Below are 19253 nucleotides of genomic sequence, written 5' to 3' on the forward strand. Positions count from 1 at the left end.
CCTTTGCCTGTGTCTCTGCCTCTCTCTTCACTCTCTCTGAATGAATGAATAAATAAATCTTAAAAAAAAAAAGATTTTATTTATTCATGAGAGACACAGAGAGAGAGAGAGGCAGAGACACAGGCAGAGGGAGAAGCAGGCTCCATGCAGGGAGCCTGACATGGGACTCAATCCCGGGTCTCCAGGATCACGCCCTGGGCCAAAGGTGGTGCTAAACCGCTGAGCCACCGGGGCTTGCCCCAGGTTGGAATTTGTACCTCATATTCTACAAACACTGAGTAGATCAATGACTTGAATAATGGAAATAAAATCAGAAAGTACTAGAAGAACATGCAGAATAACTGTCTAGAAGGCATTAGAGAAAAATAGAGGGATCCCTGGGTGGCACAGCGGTTTAGCGGCTGCCTTTGGCCCAGGGTGCGATCTTGGAGACCTGGGATCCAATCCCACGTCCAGCTCCCGGTACATGGAGCCTGCTTCTCCCTCTGCCTGTGTCTCTGCCCCATTCTCTCTCTCTCTCTGTGTGACTATCATTAATAAATAAAAATCAAAAAAAAAAAAAAAGAAAAATAGATTTTCCTGTGTAGAACAAAATACTAAGTGGCCAGAACATCATTCAGGAAGATAAGAGACCAGTGACAAACTAGGGGGAAAAAAATATATATATATATATTTTAAAGATTTTATTTATTTATTCATGAGAGACAAAGAGAGAGAGAGAGAGAGGCAGAGACACAGGCAGAGGGAGAAGCAGGCTCCATGCAGGGAGCCCGATGGGGGACTCGATCCTGGGTCTCCAGGATCACGCCCTGGGCCGAAGGTGGTGCTAAACTGCTGAGCCATCCAGGGATCCCCTGAAAAATATATTTGTAATAACGCACACAGCAGACAAAGTGCTAGTATAGAAGCAGTTCTCAGAATCACTTTCTTTAAAGTATTTTTTTTTAAGATTTTATTTATGCATTTGAGAGAGCACGAGCAGGGGGAGAGGGAGAAGCAGGCTCCCCGCTGAGTGGGGAGCCCGACACAAGACTTGATCCCAGGACCCGGAGATCACGACCTGAGCTGAAGACTCAGCCAATTGAGCCCCTTAGAATCACTTTTAAAAAGGAAGCTGTCCAACAGAAAAATGGACAAAGAGGGATCCCTGGGTGGCACAGCAGTTTAGCGCCTGCCTTTGGCCTAGGGCGCAATCCTGGAGACCCGGGATTGAATCCCACGTCGGGCTCCCAGCATGGAGCCTGCTTCTCCCTCTGCCGGTGTCTCTGCCTCTCTCTGTCTCTCTCTGTCTCTCTCTCTCTCTGTGTCTCCGTGAATAAACAAATAAATAAATATTTTTAAAAAACCTACAGGTATTCTTCACGCTATTAAACAAATGTGGACGCTCTCTGTAGGCTCACGTGCAAAAACCTCCAGACGTTGTTCACGCACACACCATTGCACGAGGAGGCAAGGTAAGGGCCGGTGGCTGCCTAACGCAGCCCAGCTGGAGCACACGCACACAGTGACAGTGGTTACCACTGGGCAATGTCTCTGGGGGCAGCTTGCTAAAACTGATTAGTTTTTAATTTTTTAAAGCTGTACATTTGGTTGTGTGCTTGTTTATTAAATGAACTCTACCCTCAACGTGGGGCTGAAACCCACAACCTCAAGATCAAGAGTCATCAAGAGTCACATGCTCTACCAGCTGAGGCAACCAAGCGCCCCTAAAACTGATTTATTTGAACTATGAAAGGATATTACCATACTCACTATTCACAACAACCACATTTTATTTTATTTTATTTATTTATTATAGGCACACAGGGAGAGAGAAAGAGGCAGAGACATAGGCAGAGGGAGAAGCAGGCTCCATGCACCGGGAGCCCGACGTGGGATTTGATCCCAGGTCTCCAGGATCGCGCCCTGGGCCAAAGGCAGGTGCCAAACCGCTGCACCACCCAGGGATCCCCAACAACCACGTTTTTAAGTTTATATAAAAATTACGGTTTTAGGGGCACCTGGGTGGCTCAGTCAGTTAAGCATCTGACTCTTGATTTCGGCTCAGGTCATGATTTCACGATCATGAAATTAAGCCCCATGTCAGGCTCTACGCTGAAAGAATTCAGATTCCTTCTCCCTCTGTCACTCCACCCCTGTTCCACTCCTACCCCTGCGCTCTCTCACTTGTTCTCTCTCTTAAAAAAAAAAAAAATTGTGGTTTTTGGATAGTGCGCACATGGCCACCCTCTTCTATTGAGACCACCAGGGGAAGTGGGCGCCACAAGCCTATCTCCACCGCCTCCCATGACCATGCTGGATCGTCACCAGTACCTCATGAGGCAGTATTTTTGTGACAGGGAAGTGTGCTATGAAATTAATCAAACCCATTCATTACTGAAATGACCACACCTTGTCCTTGCTGAGAAGGGAATCCAGATGGACTAGATAGTGAATCATCCTCAAGAAAGAACATTCTTGTTTCATCCACAGGGGTCTGTCCCTTCTGTCCTCTAGAGTAGAGTCTGTACCCAAGGGACAAGGGGAGGGGTGTTTGGAGGCTCCCCTGCACCCTATCTTTTTTTTTTTAATTTTTATTTATTTATGATAGTCACAGAGAGAGAGAGAGGCAGAGACACAGGCGGAGGGAGAAGCAGGCTCCATGCACCGGGAGCCTGATATGGGATTCGATCCCGGGTCTCCAGGATCGCGCCCTGGGCCAAAGGCAGGCGCCAAACCGCTGCGCCACCCAGGGATCCCTCCCCTGCACCCTATCATTTGACCCCAAATCCATCCTGATTCCAGCTACCCACCTTCAACTCCAGAAGTTTCCAGCTGGGGCTTTCCTTGCCAGCCTGATGAGTAAGCCAAATTTTCCAGGGATGGGCAGCCAAGCAAGATGAGGAGGATTGAGAGGGGGGTTAGACTGTTTCAGAGGGTGTCCAGGGGTCCTGTCCTCCCCTCTGGGGTTAGAGGGTGTGAGTGTACAGAGGCGGGACTGATGGTGGAGGCTACTCAGGAACCCTAGACATGCAGCACCCCAAAGGATTGTGATGAGCTGTTGGCTCTAGGGGTCATGACATAAGACTATGGGTCACCTCATCCCTGTCAGCAGAGTCTTCTGACCAAACACTCCCCTGGTGGACCATGTCAATAAATGCTTCTGAAATACTTTTATTGGCACTATTACATTATCTCGTGTTTGGGACGTGTTCAATGTTGAGCATAAATATTTCTTTTTAAGTAGGCTCTATGCCCAATGTGGGGCTTGAACTTATGACCCTGAGATCAAAAGTCGGGTACTCTACTGACTGAACCAGCCTGGCACCCTGAGTGTAAACATTTAAAGCCCCACTTCTCTTTCTTGGCCTGGGCAGAAGAGACCCTCTTGCTCTCTGGGGGCACTGTCCCATGTCCCTTGTAATTCAGGCCCCACCACAGACTATAGGGGAGTGGCCCTCATCCCAGAGGCACCACACCTCTTGGCCTGTTCTTAGGTTCTTGAATAGACTTCCATCCCCTGCCTCAGGACCTTGGCACATGCTATTTCCTCTACTTGGTTGGCTCTCTCCCTGCCTGCTGCCTGGTTGTCCTGGTGTGGACTCAAGGGTTGGGGTAACATTATTTTCAATAAATGCTTTCTGCCTGCATCCCTTTACCTCTAAAATGGTGGGACTAACAGCATCTGCCTGAAGGGGCAATACTCTAGGTGGTCTCGGGATCAAGAGAGGATAGAGTGAAAGGCAGCAAGAGACATTAATATTCACAATTTTGAAGATTGGATATAAGGCAAAATCCAAAGTATTGTATGATTTTTGTTATAGACCAGATTGGGAGATCAGTTTGAAATGCCTACACACATGCCTCCACTAGGCAGTTGGATGTGCATATATAGAAATGTGGCCTTGTGAGCTGCAGCTCAAAGGCAGTAAACCAGAGTGATTGCAAAAACAGCTTGTGAGTCACCCAGGCCTGGGTTCAAACCTCAGCTTTAATATTTACTAGCTGTGAGAGCTTGGATCAGAACTTTCACCCTATGAGTCAGTTTCCTCTCTTGAAAGTAGTGCCAAGAACATATTCTTCCCACGGTTTGAGGAATGGATTAAATGAGATAGTATGTGTAGCAATTAGCAAAGAGCCAGGCAACAACAGGAGAGGTGCTTTTTTTAAAAAATTTTTTTCCAGGAGAGGTGCTTTTATTATCACGAAGATGTGAAAGTCATCACAGTACAGGTGTTGCCAAGTACATGGTGCCAGAAAGCTAAAGAGAGTCAAAGACTCCAATGCCAGAGAAACGGGCTGAGGAGAGGGAGGCAAAGAGGTGGAGGCAGAAAGCTAGAACCTGAGGGAGGGTTAGGGGAGGTCAGGGAGCTAGAGACATGTGGGGAAAGAATTTTGACAAGCAAGAGAATGGATCTGCTGCACTCCACTTTGCAGTAATTGAGAACACTAGATAAAATTGAACCCTTGGATCTGGCAAGTGGAAGTTGAGAAAATGTATTTCTGGCTCTTAGAACTAATAAATGAATTCAGCAAAGTAGCGGGATACAACATCAATGCACAAAAAATCAGTTATATTTCTATGTACTAAAAAGGAAAAATCTGAAAAGGAAGTTAGAAAAATAATTTTATTTACAATAGCATAAAAATACTTAGGAATTCATTTAACCAAAACAATAAGAGTTGTACAATGAAAACTACAAAACATTGCTGAAAAAAAAAGAAATCTTAAGAAGACTTAGGTCAATGGATATATGTCCCACATTCATGGATTGCAAGACTTAATTTGTTCAGTGTCAGCACTGATCTACCCAAAGTGATCTACAGATTCAATGCAATTCCTACGAAGATCCCAATGACATTTTTTTTGTAGAATGAAAAATTCATCCACAAGTAGCTAAAACAACCTTGAGAAAGGAGAAAAAACTCACACCTCTTGACTTCAAAACTTATTTATATATAAAAAAACTTATTTATAAAGACAGACACATACAGCAAGGAAACAGAATTGAGAACCCAGAAGTAAACCCTCACACGTGTAGTCAGTCAAATGACTTTTGTCAAATGTGCCAAGACCATTCAATGGGGAAAAGGACGGTCTTTTCAATATATGGTTCTGGAAAAATTAAACAGCCACATGAAAGAGAATGAAATTAGATCCTTTCCAAACACCATATACAAAAATGAACTCAAATGGATCAAAGATTGGGACACCTGGGTGGCTCAGTTGTTGAGCATCTGCCTTTGGCTCAGGGCGTGATCCTGAGATCGAGTCCTGCATTGGGTTCCCTGCAGGGAGCCTGCTTCTCCCTCTGCCTATGTCTTTGCCTCTCTGTGTCTCTCATGAATAAATAAAATATTAAAAAAAAAGAAAAACTGGACTCAAGAAAATTTAAAAAGCTGTGCATCAAAAATGCTAACAACAGGTTAAACACAGCCCCCCCAAAAGAGGAGAGAATATTTGCAAATCACAGATCTGAAAGAAATGGATATTCAGCACATACAGAGAACCCCTAAAACTTAACAACAACAAAACTTAAAAAGAAAAACCGATCAGATTTAAAAATGGGAAAAGGACCTGAAAAGACATTCCTCCAAATAAAATCTACAAATGGCCAATAAGCACATGAAAAGATACTATCAGGAGTCAACAGGGAGGGACACCTGAGTGGCTCAGTGGTTGAGCATCTGCCTTTGTTTCAGGGCATGATCCTGGAGTCCCGGTATCGAGTCCTGCATCAGGTTCCCTGTATGGAGCCTGCTTCTCCTCCTTCTGCCTATGTCTCTGCTTCTCTCTGTGTCTCTTGAGAATAAATAAATAAAATCTTAAAAAAAAAAAAAAGGAGTCAACAGGGAAATGTATATATCATAACCACAATAAGACATCATCTCACACCCATTAAGATGGCTACTACCAAAAAAAAAAAAAAATCTCCAGGAAACAACAAATGTTGGTGAGGATATGGAGAAACTGGAAGCCTGTGCACTGTTACCAGGATTGTAAAATAGTGCAGCTGCCATGAAAAACTGAATAGAGGGTCCTCAAAAAATTAAAAATAGAACTACTTTATGACCCAGAAATTCTGAGTTTGTATCCAAAAGGCTTTAAAGCAGGATCTCAAAGAGATATTTGTACATCTATATTCATAGCAGGTTATTCATAATAACCAAGTGCCCAGTGATGGATGTACATGAGTGAGCCCATCCTAGGCCCTCAAATGTGAGAAATAAATAATATGGGTCATGACGAGCAGTAGCCATCGAAAGGAGACCTCAGCTATGAAGAAGTCAAGAAAATTAAAGGCTAGATTGAGGTCTAACATCCACTTATTAGGCATCCCAGAAGAAGATAATAGAATAGAAGAGAGGCAAAATTTTGAAGAGATGATCGCTGAGACTATCCTAGGGAGATGAAAGACAAAGCCACAGATCCAGAGGCTGTTTGTCCCTGAAGGAACCACTGGGCTGGCGACAGACTTGTCAGCCACAACCATGGAATCCAGGGACAATGGAATAGGCTCTCCAAAATGTTCAGAGAAAATTCTGATCTGAAACTGCTACTGGCAGTTATATTTTAATTAATATTAAATTGGTATATTAATGATAAAGTTTTTTCAGATAAACACAAACTGAGAATTGCCATCAACAGACCTTCAGTAAAATAAATTTTATTTTTTTAAATATTTTTTTACATATTTATTATTTATTTAGAGAGAGTGAGGGGAGCTGCAGAAGGAGAGGGAGAAAGAATCTGAAGCAGGTGCCCTGCTGAGGGCAGAGACTGATGCCCAACACAGGGCTCGATCTCATGAGCTGAAATCAAGAGTCAGATGTATAATGGACTGACCACCCAGGGGCCCTAGTAAAAGAAACTTTAGAGGATGTCCTTTGGGAAAAGGCCCTTAGAAAAATGACTCCAGAAGTCTGAGGTACAGGAAGGATGGTGAGTAAAGAAACAGTGTTGTGATAAACTAAACATGGATTATCTGAATAAGATAATACTAATAATGACCACAAGACAACTAGAATTCCTGACAAAAATTAGGATGAGGTGATCAGAGTTAAAATATCGTAAAGTGTTAGTGGTTCAGGATGGGAATTAGGATATGAATACATATTGAATTCTTAATGATAAAATATCTGAAGTAACTATTAAAAGGAAAAAAGCATAAAATTTCCAAACCTGGAGTGGTAAAAGTAGAACAAGAAAAGAAGCAGGAAAAAAAAAAAAAAAGAAGATGAAGAAGCAGGAAACCTCCATCCATTTAAATAACAAAATAAACAATAATAGAGGAGGACAAAAAACAGAGAAACTGGAAAGTGGGGCAAACAGAGATAGACAATACTATTATTCACTTTATAACTAAGGCCCAGGTTCAGTGCCAGGTCACACAGCTGATAAGCCACCAAACCCAAGCCCTGCCCCTTCATCCAGGCGGGAGCCAGTGTGCATCTGGCTCATGCCCCAGAGAGCCTCTCCCAGCCTGGCTGGGCTCTGGTTCTGGTTCCAGAGAGGGGAGGATGCCCTCCCAGGCTGCGGTGGGTGCAGAGTCGCTGGAAGGAACCAGAACCTCCCATTACCCAACTGCAGAAAGTTCAGAGCTGAAGACATACTGTGATGCGTTATTGTTATTAGTCTCCAAATGCTCTTGGCCAGACGTTATCTGGTTTTATTTTCTTCTGCGGCCAACAGAGTGCACACTACCTCCCCAGTCCTGCTACCATCGTTATAACCCCATTGCCTCCTTAACGTCCACATGACCTGCAAGGCCCCTGTCGGGGTTGCCCACTCCCGCCAGAGGTTGCCATCGCCCCGCAGTGGGCTGAGGCATGTGCCTGCGTGGCCCCAGCTGGTGAGCGGAGGTCCCGACTCTAGGCTGGGTCCCAGAGTAGCAGCCCTCACCAAGGATTTCTTCTTAAATTGTGATGTTTGTGTTTCACTTTTTAAAAAAAAAAAGATTTTATTTATCATTTATTCATGAGAAACAGAGAGGAGAGAGAGAGAGGTAGAGACACAGGCAGAGGGAGAAGCAGGCTCATGCAGGGAGCCCATGTGTGACTAGATCCCGGGTCTCCAGGATCACGCCCCGAGCTGAAGATGGCGCTAAACCGCTGAGCCACCCGGGCTGCCCTCACTTTTTGTTTTGAATAAGAAATAAATTCATAGGGATTAAACCAAAATGATTGTGAGACATTTGGGCAGCTCAGTGGGTTAAATGTCCAACTCTTGATCTCAGCTCAGGGCTTGATCTCAGGGTCGTGAGTTCAAGCCCTGTGTTACATTCTGCACTGGGCATGGACCCTACTTAAAAAAAATATATCAAAATGATTGTAAAGGTATGTGCATGAGTTTTCTGTAGCTGCCATCACCAATGACCACAGCCGTAGAAGCTGAAAATAGCAATGTATTTGGTCATGGTTCTGGAGATGAGTCTGGCCGATCCCCCTGCTCCAGGCTTCACAGATGGAAATCAAGGTGGGGCCAGCGGGACTGATTCTTGGGAGCTCCCATTTCAGGGGCCTCCCACTCGCAAAAGACACCTGTACTCCTTGTCACCTTGCTCCTTCGTGTTCAGAACCATGTGTGCATTCCTTCTCATGCTTCGAATCTCACTCAACTCCTTGTGCTTCCAGATAGAGTTTTCTTGTAAGGTCTTATATGACTAGACTGGCCCACCTGGATCTCTTTGTTGCATGTCATGTAATATATTTATTCACAAGTTCTGGGAACTAGGGGTGGCATCTCTGGGTGTCATGCTACCACCAAAAACTATGAGATGTTTTGTTTTAAATATTTTATTTATTTATTCATGAGAGACACACAGAGAGAGAGAGAGAGAGAGAGGCAGAGACATAGGCAGAGGGAGAAGCTGGCTCCATGCAGGGAGCCCAATGTGGGACTCGATCCCGGGACTCTAGGATCACACCCTGGGCCGAAGGTAGGTGCTCAATCGCTGAGCCACCCAGGCATCCCAAAACTATGAGATGTTGATGAAAGTAATAGAAGACATGAAGAAATGGAAAGCTATCCCATGTTCATGGTTTAGAAGAATTAATACTTGTTAATTTTCCCCATTCTCACTGGTGTGAGGTGGTATCTCATTGTGGTTTTGATTTGTATTTCCCTGATGGCAAGTGATGCGGAGCATTTTCTCATGTGCATGTTGGCCATGTCTATGTCTTCCTCTGTGAGATTTCTCTTCATGTCCTTTGCCCATTTCATGATTGGATTGTTTGTTTCTTTGGTGTTGAGTTTAATAAGTTCTTTACAGATCTTGGAAACTAACCCTTTATCTGATATGTCATTTGCAAATATCTTCTCCCATTCTGTAGGTTGTCTTTTAGTTTTGTTGACTGTATCCTTTGCTGTGCAAAAGCTTCTTATCTTGATGAAGTCCCAATAGTTCATTTTTGCTTTTGTTTCTTTTGCCTTCGTGGATGTATCTTGCAAGGAGTTACTGTGGCCGAGTTCAAAAAGGGTGTTGCCTGTGTTCTCCTCTAGGATTTTGATGGAATCTTGTCTCACATTTAGATCTTTCATCCATTTTGAGTTTATCTTTGTGTATGGTGCAAGGGAGTGGTCTAGTTTCATTCTTCTGCATGTGGATGTCCAATTTTCCCAGCACCATTTATTGAAGAGACTGTCTTTCTTCCAGGGGATAGTCTTTCCTCCTTTATCGAATATTAGTTGACCATAAAGTTCAGGGTCCACTTCTGGGTTCTCTATTCTGTTCCATTGATCTATGTGTCTGTTTTTGTGCCAGTACCACACTGTCTTGATGACCATAGCTTTGTAGTACAACCTGAAATCTGGCCTTGTGATGCCCCCAGCTGTGGTTTTCTTTTTTAAAATTCCCCTGGCTATTCGGGGTCTTTTCTGATTCCACACAAATCTTAAAATAATTTGTTCTAACTCTCTGAAGAAAGTCCATGGTATTTTGATAGGGATTGCATTAAACGTGTAAATTGCCCTGGGTAACATTGACATTTTCACAATATTAATTCTGCCAATCCATGAACATGGAATATTTTTCCATCTCTTTGTGTCTTCCTCAATTTCTTTCAGAAGTGTTCTATAGTTTTTAGGGTATAGATCCTTTACCTCTTTGATTAGGTTTATTCCTAGGTATCTTGTGCTTTAGGAAACCACAAATGTTGGAGAGGATGCGGAGAAAAGGGAACCCTCTTACATTGTTGGTGGGAATGTGAAATGGTGCAGCCACTCTGGAAAACTGTGTGGAGGTTCCTCAAAGAGTTAAAAATAGACCTGCTCTACGACCCAGCAATTGCACACTTCTGGGGATTTACCCCAAAGATGCAGATGCAATGAAATGCTGGGACACCTGCACCCCAATGTTTATAGCAGCAATGTCCACAACAGCCAAACTGTGGAAGGAGCCTTGGTGTCCGTAGAAAGATGAATGGATAAAGAAGATGTGGTTTATGTATACAATGGAATATTCCTCAGCCATTAGAAATGACAAATACTCACCATTTGCTTCAACGTGGATGGAACTGGAGGGTATTATGCTGAGTGAAATAAGTCAATCGGAGAAGGACAAACATTATATGTTCTCATCCATTTGGGGAATATAAATAATAGTGAAAGGGAATAGAAGGGAAGGGAGAAGAAATGGGTAGGAAATATCAGAAAGGGAGACAGAACATAAAGACTCCTAACTCTGGGAAACGAACTAGGGGTGGTGGAAGGGGAGGGGGGGTGGTGAATGGGTGACGGGCACTGAGGGGAGCACTTGACGGGATGAGCACTGGGTGTTATTCTGTATGTTGGCAAATTGAACACCAATAAAAAATAAATTTATTATTAAAAAAAAAGAAGAAGAAGAATTAATACTGTTCAAATGTCCATCCTACCCAAGCCATCTACAGATTCAATGCAGTTCCTATCAAAATTCCAAAGAGGGATCCCTGGGTGGCGCAGCGGTTTAGCGCCTGCCTTTGGCCCGGGGCACGATCCTGGAGACTCGGGATCAAATCCCACGTCGGGCTCCTGGTGCATGGAGCCTGCTTCTCCCTCTGCCTGTCTCTCTCTCTCTCTCTCTCTCTCTCTCTCTGTGACTATAATAAATTAAAAAAAAAATTCCAAAGATATTTTTCACATAGAGAAAGCAACCCTAAAATTCATATGGAACCAGGAAAGGTCCTGAATTGCCAAAGCAACCCTAAGAAAGGAGTACTAAGCTGACAGCATCCAACTTCCTGATCTCAAACTCCTCTAGAAAGCTCTAGTCATCAACTGTGTGATTCGGCATAAAGACAGACACATAGATGAATGGAACAGGATTAAGAGCCCAGAAATAAACCCATGTATACGGAGTCAGCTAATATTTGATGGGGGAGCACAATGGGGACAAGACAGTCTCTTCATAAACAGTGTTGAGAAAACCAAACAGCCACATGCTTAAGAATGAAACTGGACCCCCATCTCACACTGCATACAAAAATTAACTCAAAATGGATTAAAGACTTAAATGTAAGACCTGAAACCACAGAATTCCTAGAAGAAAACAGAGGAGAAAATCTCCCTCTGGGGCGCCCAGGTAGCTCAGCGGTTGAACTTCTGCCTTTGGCTCAGGTCATGAACCCTGGGTCCTGGAATCGAGTCCCGCATCAGACTCCACACAGGGAATCTGCTTCTCCCTCTGCCTATGTCTCTGCCTCTCTCTGTGTGTTTCTTATGAATAAATAAAGAAAATCTTTAAAGGAAAAAAAAAAAGCTCCTTGGCGTCAGCCTTGGCAACAATTCTTTGGATCTGACATCAAAAGCCCAGGCAATAAAAGCGAAAACAAAGCAAAAACAAAGTGGCCCACATTCAACTAAAAAGCTTCTGTACAGTGAAAGAATCAATTAACAAAACAGAAAACAACAACGTACAGAAGGGAGAAAATATTTGCAAACTATGTATCTGGTGAGGGGTTAATATACAGAACGTATGAAGAACTCCTATAACTGAATAGCAAATAAACAAAAACAAATAATGCAATTTAAAAATGGACAAAGAACCTGAACAGAAATTCCTCCAAAGAGAATCTATGAAAGGCCAACAGGCCTATTAAAAAATGCTCAGCATCACCAGACAACAGGAAAATGCAAATCAAAACCAGTGAGATACCACTTCACATCTGTTAGATAGGTCATCATTTAAAAAAAAAAAAAGCAAGAAATAATGAGAGTTTTGAGGCTTTAGGGAAATGGGACTCTCAAGCACTATTGGTGGGAATGCAAACCAGTGCAGCCACTGTGGAGAACAGTATGGAGGGTCCTCAAAAAATCTATAGAAATACCATAAGATCCAGGAACCCCACCTCTGGGTATTTAATCAAAGGAAATGAAGTCAGTGACATTATATTCAATAGCCAAGATGTGGAAGCCACCAAAGTGCCCACCGACAGATGAATAAGATATACAGAAAATTGAATATTATTCAGCCTTTTATTTTTTTTAAAGATTTATCTATTTATGATAGACGCAGAGAGAGAGAGGCAGAGACACAGGAGGAGGGAGAGGCTGCAGTGTGAGCAACTCTGTCCTGTGTACTTGAATGCTGCTGAGAGAGTAGATCGTACATAGAGAAGGCAGTCGTGTGAGGTGATGCTGGTGTTCCCTTATTGTGGAGAACATTCTGCAACATGGACCCATATCCTATCATCACACTGTATACTTTAGGTTTGTACAATGTTACACACTAATTGGTCTCAGGGAAGCTGGAGTAAAGGCTAGGGTTTGTAAATCAAAATCATCCAGGAGACCTGATGGAGGCCAGTGTCTCGTCATCACACATCCTGAGAAGGCCCCTCCCGAGGGCAGTACCTCAGGCTCCCGAGTCCGGGCCTGGACTCCAGGACAGATGGTAGAGGAGCCGAGTGGGGCAGGAACTTGGGAACAGATACCCTGCATCAGGCCTCTGTGTCTGGTGCAAGAAAACAGTGTATCAAACCAAAGTACATTTATGGAATCTTTATTTTTAAATAAATTACTTTAGAAAATGTAATGTATAATGTCTGGGTGGTTTCTAGGTCCCCCATTTCATCACCTCCAATCTGCCACCAGTGGGTGGAGGATTTGGGCACCTGAGTGGCCCAAGGCTGCTGTACAAATGACCACACAGAAATGTCTTGTCTCTCAGTCCTGGAGGTCAGAAGTCCAGGGTCAAGGTCAGCAGGGTGACACTCCCGGAAAGCTGTCGACGAGGATCCTGGTCCTCGGCTGCATCACCCCAACCATGATGTGGGTGCTCTCCTCGTGCCCTAAGGACACCAGTCACCCTAATGACCTCCTCTGACCTTGATCACATCTACAAAGCCCTAATTTGCAAAGAAGGTCCTATTCACAGGTATCAGAGGTTAGGGCTTAAACATGTCTTTTGGGAGATACAACTCAACGAACTGTAAAGCCTGGCTGCGGTGTTTCCATGGCCACCCGACATGTCGCCTCCTCAGGTATCATGGGACTTAGACCACCTACAAAGTCTACAAAGAATGGGTGATTCTGGCCTTCACTCCCCGGGACAATCCACTGACCCTGGCCCTGGACCTCACCTCTCTGCCCCTGCTACACCTGCTTCCTCCTGGCCTGCCCAGCCAGGGTCTCCAGTGCTGGGTGCACTCCCAGCCTGCCAATAAAATTCGTGGGTGCCTGCTCTGTGAACCCTCCTCTGACCTTTCTTCTTCCCACTGTAAGCCTATGGGCTCCAGGGTGACTCACCCCCTGCCCCAACCTTTCATCTGCAGGACAGGGCATGGTGACAATGTCCCCTTTAAGCTGTGGTGCCACCACAATAGCCACGCAGCCCAGAGGAACCATGGGGGCCCGGGTGAGATGGGTGCGTGCGGCCCCCAGCGGGCCGAGCAGACACTAGTAGGGCTTTGAGCACACTATCTTACTTTGTCCTTGGAAACTGCACTGTTAGCACACTCATCCCCCAGACAGGAAGCTGGGGTGCAGGATGGTCAACCCGGGTTTGCACATCAGGAAGGAGGTAGTGGAACAGAACCAAGAGTGCACAGCTTCCCCACTGCCTCTCCTGGAATGAAGGGCTTAGGTCCCAAGAGGCCACCTTCAAACCCCCACGAAGCAGGGGGTCATAACACTGCCACAGGTGTGTGCTTCCCTGGTGCACACGGGCCACGAGGGGCAGAACTGCTGAATCCCTGGTCTGCTGCCTCCTGGGAGGGTGGCCTATGAACACCCCAAGCCCATGACTAGCTGGGTTGCTTCCACGCAGGGCCTCAGACCTCCAGGAGCTGTCACGGAGCATCAGATAAGCAGGTATCCTGGAACTGAAATCTCCAGGAGTGCATCCACTGCCAGCTGTTCCTGCAGGTTCCCCGAGGAGGATCTAGGTATAGGCTCCTGTCCAGGCTCTGCTGGTCCAGCTGTGGAGTCAGTGGGCAGGTCCACTGACTCGGCTGAGAGGGCCTGGGCAGGGGCAGGGGTGCGTCAACCAGGCACCTAGGGCCAGGCCGGGGCCGGCAGGGAGAAGCACCTGCTCCCTTAGATGTAACCTCCACACGCGAATGTACACACATGTTGTACATTATATCCCAATACCCAGAATAAGACACATCATTCCTGTGCTTCTAACACTCATACCTCCTGTCCTTGAACTTCGTGTAAATGGACCACACACAGTAGACATTGCCTTATGTCCGCCTTCTTTGCCGGGTCTTACTAAGGGTCTCAGAGTTCTTTGGTTTCGCTGCAGTCTAGAGCTCCTCTCTGTGGATTTTCCACAATTTATGGGTCCATTGTTATGTTGATGGCCTCCTGAGCTACCCCTGTGCCGGCTTGCCCTGCATACTTGTTCACAGGTATGGGTGATACATATGCTTATTCCTCTGGGTGTGGACTGGGGGCGAGTGTCCAGATCTACCAGATGGTCATAGAAGGAGAAGGTGAGGTCTTGCAGTCCCTCTGGGGGTTCTCTGTCCTGGACCCTCTCCAGCTGGAGAGACCTGGGGCTTCTGTGAGTGAGGCCCCTGCTGTGGGGGAGGGTGTCCAGCCCAAAGTGGCACCGTCAGAGCCTCCCTGCTTCACCTTCTGGAGGCAGATTCATCAGCTTTCAGGGGTAAGTGGAGGCCAGGCAGGGGTGTCAGCTCAAGAACCCAAGGCTGGGAGGCCTGGTAGAAGGTCCAGCCCAATGCCTCTTTCTTCTCACTTAAAACAGATAGGGCGGGATCCCTGGGTGGCGCAGCGGTTTGGCGCCTGCCTTTGGCCCAGGGCGTGATCCTGGAGACCGGGGATTGAGTCCCACATCGGGCTCCCGGTGCATGGAGCCTGCTTCTCCCTCTGTCTGTGTCTCTGCCTCTCTCTCTCTCTCTCTGTGACTATCATAAATAAATAAAAATTAAAAAAAAAAAGACTTTCTCTAAAAAAAAAAAAAAACAGATAGGGCATTGGCACTTCCTGCTTCTGGGCGGCGGGGATGCAAAGACTTTGACCTTTTTCTACAAGGAACACAGATTGGCTTTGTTAGAAGAAAAAAAAAAATGTGTTCAGTAATGAGGTCCAAGACCCAGAAGCAGAGGAAGACAAGATAGTCTGCTGGAACACACCTGAAGGCATGACTGAGGTCCACTTACGGCAGGGTCTGACCACTAAGCAAGCAATTCAGGAGCCAGGAGGGAGCTTCTGATGGTCCTGCACCCCCCCACCCCCACCTCTGAGAGGTCACTGTCTGCCCCAGAAGTGACTGCCCCTATTCCCACTCCTTAGATCTCCACCTACATGCCACCTCCTCAGGGAAGACTTCCTGGATCACCCAAGGCTGAGCCAGCTGCCTCTTCTGAGGCTTTTTCTATGACAACACTCATAGCAGTGATGGCAGACATTTTCCAGAAAGTTATTTGATGCAAGTGTTTTAGAACCTGTTGTAGGGATCCCTGGGTGGCTCAGCGGTTTAGGGCCTGCCTTTGGCCCGGGGTGTGATCCTGGAGTCCCGGGATTGAGTCCCATGTCGGGCTCCCTGCATGGAGCCTGCTTCTCCCTCTGCCTGTGTCTCTGCTTCTCTCTCTATATATCTCTCCTGAATAAATAAATAAAATCTTTAAAAAATAAAAAAGAACCTGTTGTATGGATAATTCAAGTTTATATCCGTTTCACATTCAAGAAATTCACACGTGGCCATTCCAGGACTGTGTCCAGGATCTGGGCCCTCCCATCTTCTTGATCTACTCTGTATGGTGTCTACTTCCAAGTTCACATGTGGCGTAAGAGGGCTGCTGACTTCCAGCTATGACATCTCAATCCAAGCAACAGGAGGGAGAAGAGAAGAAGCCCTGAAGCACATACCACTCACCCTCACATTATTAGTGAAAATGTAGTCAGGTGGCCACAGCAGGAGAAATGTAGTCTCTATAGGACACCTATGTGCCCTGTTGAATACTGGAGCCTTGTTACCACAGAAGAGGGGAGGTCAGGTGCCCCCAGTATCTGTGTCCCATGGCCCGGATGCTCCCGTCGGTAGGCAGGGCAGCTGCCGGCTTCGTACAGCCACCCAGTGGCACCCAGTGTACCCATTGGTACAGCCACCTCCTGGCATCATCAAGGCCGGCCTGTCCGTGTCGGTTGCATAGACATAAACCACTCTGCTCTCAGTGTCAGCACACAGTGGGTGTTTACGAAATGTTTACTATCCTACCAGGTGAGGACGAGAGGATGGAGCCAGGATCCCAGTCAACCTTCCAAGAGGCATGCTTCTCTCCTGGCAAGCACTGCCCTGTTTCCTTGGCCCCAACACTGCCACCAGCTCCTATATCAGCACTTTGGGCTCAGGGCTGGCAAGGGACACCGCTGTCCAAACTATGTCGCTGCCTTCCACCTGGGCACCCCCACCTTGTGTCACCATGGGGCACTGCTGGAGCCAGTCCAAAGTGAGGCCCAGGCAGGTTGCCCGAGGTCAGCCACAGGTCCTGGGGGCTGGGAGAGCCTGGGAGCTCCTGGAGGAAGCCAGGGTCAGGGCAGGGTTGGATTTCTACTTCCTCGGGGGTGGGAGCAGGAGCCACTTGGGTACAGCAGCACTGCTGAGCTCAGGTCCCTTGAGGTAGGACCGCCACTCCCCAGTATGTGGTACTGAGCCTGAGCTGTGCTGGGTCCCAGCCAGCACTGGGTGAATGAGTGAGAAATGTGCCCCCTGAGGGCTGTGCCCAAGCCCCCTCAGCATCGGGAGATGTCGGACCCCACGAGGCCTTCATCTCACGCCAGCCACGCTCTAGGGGTCCCCATCCAGCTCAGTCCAACCTGAGCACTGATTGACATTGAATCTATCGGGTTTCCCTCATCCTGGCCATGGGTGACCCCATTCTGACCCCTGCGGGCCCAGAGTAGGGCCATGGGGCTCTAAGGACCATGGCCATCAGCCCGCACGCCTGGTCTGGCCTGCTCCATGTTGCTTCAGGACAGTGAGGAAAGCAGGCTGTGTGCGGCCTGCCACAGTGCCCCTGGGGGGCCAGAAAGTGGCTTCTGTGAAGCAGCCGAGGACACAGACGTCCCTGCACACGCACACACTCACACATATGCATCCAGCCCAAGGCCTGGTGGCTCTGGCTCTGGGCTCTGAATCCTGAGATTCCGGCTGCAAGCCCCGCACCCCAGCTGTTGGGACCGGCCAAGCAACTGAACTCCTCTGAGCTTGTCCCCCTCTGGGAAATGGTGCTCACCTGGGGCCAGCCTCGGGGCTGGGCCGTGGGAATTCAGCCAATAAGACTGGAGCCAGGCTCGGTGAGGCCCCGGATGCTACAGTCCTCTGGCCGTGGGCTTGGCAGCCGCTGCCAGCCTTGACAGGGGAGAGGGTCCGTGCCAGGTAAGGGTCCCGGGTGCCCCAGCTTGGGGGCAGGCGGTGGGGAGGGGATGCAAAGCTGGTTCCGCCCACAGCACCCCCCCACCCCCATGCCCAGGCCCCTGTGCCTGTGTCTCACAGCCCCGCGCCCCCGCACCAATTAAAAGCACTTACTCACAGTGCCACCTGCGCGTCCTCAGCAGCGGAAGGAAGAACAGTCTTGATGCCCAGCTGCCCGCTCCCAGCTGCCTGCTCCCCCTCCCTCCAGTGTGGCTGACTCAGGGACTGTGGGAGCAGACCTGCAGGTGTGGACACAGACCTGGAGTTGCTGGCTTCTGAGGCCCGGCCCGGGCTCTGGGGGGAGGCAGGTGGGCAGGGGACAGGGGACAAGTTTACTGTCAGAGAGATGGAGTTTTGGCACAACTGTCCCTCAGAGCAAGAAGGAGAAGTCATGCTCCTCTGCAAAATAACATTTATTTACCAACTGGTCTTTTGTGCCAGGCGCTGTGCACCACCACCATTCAGCCCTGACAAGACCCCTGTGAAGACAGTGTACCAAAAAAATAAAAAAAGACAGTGTCAGTTATCTGCTGCTGCAGGATAAATTATACCACACCTTGGTGGTTTAGAACAACAAACGTGGATGAATTCATACCATGTCTGTGGGTCAGGAATACAAGAGAGGCTTAGCTGGGACATCTAGCTCAGGCCCTCTCCTGGGGATCACTCAGGGTCTCAGCTGGCTGGAGGACTGTGACATCCGTTTCACGGTGTCTCACTCGTGTGGCCACCCAGTCACACCTGGTGGGCCGGGGCCTCAGCTCCGACGACTACTTGGGGTTCTCTGTAGCTTGGCAACTGGGTCCCCAGAGCCAGTGTCTTAAGTAAGCAAGACAGCAGAGTGGCATTTTCATGACCAAGCTTCAGAAGATCACATACGACCCCAAGCCTTCCCAGGGTCTAGGAGCAGGAACATAGCAGAGGTTGCCATAGAATTAGGGCCATGACTTAAAGCCATCAGCTCCCATGTGGCAGACGAGGAGGTAACCTGTCCCAGGTCTTGCAGTTATTGGAAACTTGGGTGTCTGACTCTGGACCAGTGCTTGGGTGGCTGGCCATTGGAAGCACATTCAGGCTGCCTGCAAATCCCAAATCCAACCTCTGACAAGGGGACCACTCCAAAAAGTGGGCGGGGAGCAATTTCTGAAGTGACTCAATCCCAGGGTGGCTCCTGCCATTGGGTCCTCGGTCCACACTTTCTGGTTCCACTTGCTGAAAAAACCCGAGTCCTGTCCTGTTCTGAGCAAGAGTGAGGCTCTGCAGGTCTCCACAACAGCTGAGAGCTTTTCTGGCTGGAACCCAGAGCCAGATACATCCCACCCCTTGATGGAAGGTGTTGTAGCCAAAGACATAAATCCTGGAATTGCCTGGGGCTGGTGGTTCCTACCTCTGCCACTGGCCAGCTGTAGGACCCTG

Source organism: Vulpes vulpes, chromosome 12 (genome assembly GCF_048418805.1).
Source record: "Vulpes vulpes isolate BD-2025 chromosome 12, VulVul3, whole genome shotgun sequence".
NCBI classification, from domain to species: domain Eukaryota; kingdom Metazoa; phylum Chordata; class Mammalia; order Carnivora; family Canidae; genus Vulpes; species Vulpes vulpes.